This window comes from Schistocerca piceifrons, chromosome 4, assembly GCF_021461385.2.
Source record: "Schistocerca piceifrons isolate TAMUIC-IGC-003096 chromosome 4, iqSchPice1.1, whole genome shotgun sequence".
Lineage (NCBI taxonomy): Eukaryota > Metazoa > Arthropoda > Insecta > Orthoptera > Acrididae > Schistocerca > Schistocerca piceifrons.
Genome location: NC_060141.1, coordinates 473111448 through 473117447, shown reverse-complemented (window position 1 = coordinate 473117447; position 6000 = coordinate 473111448).

Below are 6000 nucleotides of genomic sequence, written 5' to 3'. Positions count from 1 at the left end.
AGTGGTCTGCACGTCCAGCACGAACGCTGGTCCAACTGAGGCGCCAGGTGGAAATGGCATGGCAAGCCGTTCCACAGGACTACATCCAGCATCTCTACGATCGTCTCCATGGGAGAATAGCAGCCTGCATTGCTGCGAAAGGTGGATATACACTGTACTAGTGCCGACATTGTGCATGCTCTGTTGCCTGTGTCTATGTGCCTGTGGTTCTGTCAGTGTGATCATGTGATGTATCTGACCCCAGGAATGTGTCAATAAAGTTTCCCCTTCCTGGGACAATGAATTCACGGAGTTCTTATTTCAATTTCCAGGAGTGTTTATATATATATATATATATATATATATATATATATATATATATATAGACACACACAGAGTGGTCCATTGATCGTGACCAGGCCAAATGTCTCACAAAATAAGCATCAAATGAAAAAAATTACAAAGAACAAAACTTGTCTAGCTTGAAGGGGGGACCAGATAGCGCTATGGTTGGTCCGCTAGATGGTGCTGTCATGGGTCAAAGGGATACCAACTGCATTTTTTAAAAATAGGAACCCCAATCTTTTATTACATATTCTTGTAGTATGTAAAGAAATATGAATGTTTTAGTGGGATCACTTTTTTCACTTTCTAATAAATGGTGCTGTAATAGTCACAAACATATGGCTCACAATTTTAGACAAACAGTTGGTAACAGGTAGGTTTTTTAAATTAAAATACAGAACGTAGGTACATTTGAACATTCCATTTCGGTTGTTCCACTGTGATACATGTACCTTTGTGAACTGACCATTTCTGAGAACGCACGCTGTTACAGCATGATTGCCTGTAAATACCACATTAATGCAACAAATGCTCAAAATGATGTCCGTCAACCTCAATGCATTTGGCAATACATGTAATGACATTCCTCTCAACAGTGAGTAGTTCGCCTTCCATAATGTTCACGCATGCATTGACAATGCGCTAACGCATGCTGTCAGGCATTGTTGGTGGATCATGACAGCAAATATCCTTCAACTTTCCCCACAGAAACAAATCCAGGGACGTCAGATCCAGTGAACGTGCGGGCCATGGTATGGTGCTTCGACAACCAGTCCACCTGTCATGAAATATGCTATACAATACTACTTCAATCACACGCAAGCTATGTGCTGGACATCCATCATGTTGGAAGTACATCGCCATTCTGAAACATCTTGTAGTAACATCGGTAGAACATTACGTAGGAAATCAGCATACATTGCACCATTTAGATTGCCATCGATAAAATGGGGGCCAATTATCCTTCCTCCCATAATGCCACACCATACATTAACCCGCCAAGGTCGCTGATGTTCCATTTGTCACAGCCATTCTGGATTTTACGTTGCCCAATAGTGCATATTATGCCGGTTTACGTTACCAGTGTAGGTGAATGACGCTTTGTTGCTAAATGGAATGCATGCAAAAAATCTGTCATCATTCTGTAATTTCTCTTGTGCCCAGTGGCAGAACTGTACATGATATTCAAAGTCATTGCCATGCAATTCCTGGTGCATAGGAATATGGTATGGGTGCAATTGATGTTGAAGTAGCACTCTCAACACCTATGTTTTTGAGGTTCCTGATTCTCACGTAGTTTGTCTGCTGCTGATGTGCAGATTAGCTGCAACAAGAGCTGTAACACCTACTTGGACATCATCATTTGTTGCAGGTCGTGGTTGATGTTTCACATGTGGCTGTACATTTCCTGTTTCCTTAAATAACATAACTATCCAGTGAACAGTCCGGACACTTGGATGATGTCTTCCAGGATAACGAGCAGGACACATAACACACACCCGTTGAGCATTTTGATCACATTAACCATACATCAACATGATATCAATCTTTTTCACAATTGGTAAACGGTCCATTTTAACATGGGTAATGTGTCACGAAGCAAATACTGTTCGCACTGGCAGAATGTTATGTGATACCATGTACTTATATGTTTGTGACTGTTACAGTGCCATCTACCACAAAGCAGTGCAACTAAAACATTCATATTTGTTTACATACTACACGAATATGTAATAAAAAATGAGGGGTTCTTATTTTTAAAAACGCAGTTGATATCCATTTGACCTATGGCAGCACCATCTAGCAGGCCAACCATAGCGCCATCTGGTTTCCCCCTTCAAGCTAGACGAGTTTCATTCTTTGTAGTTTTTTCGTTTGATGCTTATTTCGTGAGATGTTTGGCCCGGTAACTATCAATGGAGCACCCTGTAAAAAGTTTCGGATGAGATTTTCTCAAGAGCTATACATCGAGCAAAAATAGTGGGTAAGACTAGTTTGTAAGCTCAAAGGGGGACATCAAATGATACTACACATGACCTCCAGTCCTCACCCCCTTGGGTGGGGTGAGGGGCAACTTTTAAATCTTAAATGGTAACCCCCATTTTTTATTGCAGATTCGGATTCTCCATAGAAAAGTAATCAAGTTTTGTCTGAAACGTTTTTTAAACCATTGACAGATGGCACTGAAATCGAGAAAAACGTAAACTTGGGGAAGAACTCTGATTTATTTAGAATTACCCAAGAAAGACGCATTAAATCGACAAAAAATGTGCACCAAGTCTTTCGTTATGCCAAATTAAACTATTTTTGTACGAAATGTAGTGTATCCTACTTTTAGCATTACCCAGGAACAACGACATGGACATAGTAGAATGATGTTCTCATGGTATGGTTCATTAGTGTGAGTCCCCTTGTCTCTCACAATTTGGGGTGCTTAATTAATGAAATTAGCCTCGAAGAAATTGTTCAAAATTATACAAAGTTGTCCACAGTTTTGAACAGCACATCCCATGGTATGACTGCACACACTCTTCGGATGCATTGCTCCATATCGTTTCTGATTGTAGGCTGTCTTTCATAAACAATATTTTTTAAATAACCCCACCAGAAAAAAATCAGGCGATGTTAGGTCTGGTGAACGTGGAGGCCACTGAATTGGTCGGCTGTGTCCTATCCACTGACCAGGGTACCATAAATTTAAAACATTACGCACATTGTTAGCATAATAGGGAGCTGCTCCATCCTGTTGGAACCACATTCGTTGCATAGTTTCTAAATCAACATCTCCCATTAGCTCCAACAAATCATCGTGGAGAAGTTGTAAATAAGATTCCCCAGTAAGATTTTGGTCAAAAAAATACGGTGCTATCAAGTAACTGTTTAAAATTCCACACCAGACCATCAACGACCGTTTGTGTTCATTGTCAACGGGCCTGTGCCAGCGTGGATTGACTGGGGACCAATAATGACGATCTTGACGATTTAATTCACCATTGTTTTTAAATGTGGCTTCATCGGTGAACATAACTATCTAAAAAAATCATTGACACGTCTTATCATTTCCAAGGCCCACTGGCAGACATGCATTCATAGTTGCATATCTTTTGGTGTTAATGCCTGTGTCAGTGTGATATGATACAAATGATATTCATGTGCCTTCAAAATCCACAAAACAGTTGATTTCAGTAATCCAGTTTGTCTCTGAAATGCATGACTACTAATTTCAGGATCCAGTTGAACATAGGCGAGAGCGATAAGGGTACAAGGAACATTTTCATTGTATTTGCGATGACGAGGTGGACAGTGCATGTATCCATTTCGAGCTCATTGAGTGCAATTTTGAATAATGTTTTTGCTTGGATGTCGTCTGTTTGGCAAATGATCCGCATACAATTGTGCAGATGCAGCATAATTGTTGTGGCATTCACCTAAAATTAACATCATATCAACTATCTCTGTAGGAGGATAGTGAGCTATGTTTCGTTAAAGAATAATTTACTTTCGTCAGTTGATGTTTATGGTTCACAATCTGATAGTTAAATGATATCTGATCGCATTGCACTAACCTTTATACTGAGCCATACTTCGCAGTTTGGCCATGGCAGTGCCACAATCGGATGAGTAATGCAATTGCAAAGAGTTCCCTAACGAGAATTTAATACCATTCTGCCTCACCTCATCAAAAACTGTGACAGGTAGGATACATTTTGCAAAAAAATAGCTTAATTTGGCGCAATGAAAGAATTGGTGCACATTTTGTATCGATTTGATGCGTCCTTCTCGGACCATTCTAAATAAACTGGAGTTCTTCCCCAATTTTATGTTTTTCTCGATTTCAGGGCCATCTGTCAATGGTTAAAAAACTTGATTACTTTTTATGCAGAATCCGAATCTGCAATAAAAAATGGGGATTTGCATTTAAGATTTAAAAGTGGCCCCCCACTCTACCCAAGGGGGTGGGGCTGGGGGGTCACATGTAGTATCATTTCATGTCTCCTTTTGAGCTTACAAACTTGTCTTACCCACGATTTTTACATGACGCGTAGTTTTGAAGATAATCTCATCCAAAATTTCAGATGGACTACTGTGTATATCCTGTTGATTCTCCATACACACATGTTTACCAATATGCAGGCGACCACAGAGAGGCACACAAAAATCATGAAAAACAAAGATGTTATACACGACTTGGTTGAAAGTCACCACATGTTCATTAGTGAAGTAAATTTTTCAAGTATATTTTATACACTTTACAAGCTACATGACATATTGATAGTAAACACTGATAATATTAATACCAGTATACAGATGTGAGGCAAAATTGCAAACAGAAGTAAGTATATCATATTACCATCAACTTAAAATACTATTTGTCAACAACTGACATTCTAAGCTTGTGGCTGTGTATGGAATATAGTTTCACTCATACAGAGCAGATAACAGTAACCAACCACTTGTTTCAGTGCTATTTATTTATATAAGTAATTTGTTTATGTCATTTAAAATCATTGTGAGGTACTAATAAAGTTAAAAAGACATTGTCTCACATCTTGGTTTGGTTATAGGGCACTCTCACCCCTACAAAATTTCATCATTTGGGAAAACAAAATGTGTAAGCTAATGTAAAATGTACCTTAATGTGAACTAGTTGTCTAAAGATGAACCTGTCAGTTTGAAACCAGTACCGGCACTATTTAAATAAATAAATAGCTTTGTAAAAAGTGGCTAATTGCTGTTATCTTCTCTGTAAGAATCAATCTTAAACTTAAATTACATTTCTGTATTCCAAGTAAATCAACCAATAGTTTTATGATAACAGTAATCAAAATAAAAAATATTATCTTATGAACATTTTAAAGATGTTTTATAAAGTTTATTCCTATTTTTTTGACATAAGATTGATTTTTCCCCATGTTCGCTCCTCCTACCTCTCTCCCTCCCCCCTCCCCCCCACAACCACCACCCACCATCCTACCCCTCCACGTAAGTTTCTCTTAGTTACTATTCCATTCATGTCACATATATGGCTTTAGGTCTCATACATTTTCATTGATTTTCAAATCTGTTTGCATGTCAGTCCTTCTCTCAAAGTTACTTTACACTCTCATGCAGCAGCAACAGTTTTTGCTTCTGTAATACTGGTTAATAAATATACGACAGCTGTGGGTTTCAGTTACATGAGACATACTCTTAGAGAAATAAAATATAGTTTTTACAGTCTGAAAATATGAACAGGAAATATGTAATTAATCTATTTGAAATATACATTTAAAAACATAGGCATAAAAGTGAAATTTCCATAATCTTCAGTCATATACTGTGCATATGTCTCCCTTTTTGTTAACTGAGGAAGAGGTAGCCAATACTCAGATTTTCACTCTGCTGTGCAACAAAAGTCATACACCCTAAATTGCAATGAATAAAAATGAAATGAATAGGGTAGTAGAGGCATTTCACTCAATTGGTTGCATATAAAGAAAATGTTAGAATAGGTTCATTATGTACAATTTCTCAAGCAATTTCAGCAAAAGAAATCAGAAAATTTTGATCAACATATATTTTATAAACAATTTATAAAGGCATTTTCCGTTGGAAATTTAAAAATGAATATAATATAAACAACCTTATAGTTCCTGTTTGAACAAACAGTGATGTTTTCAGTTCATTACATTGGGA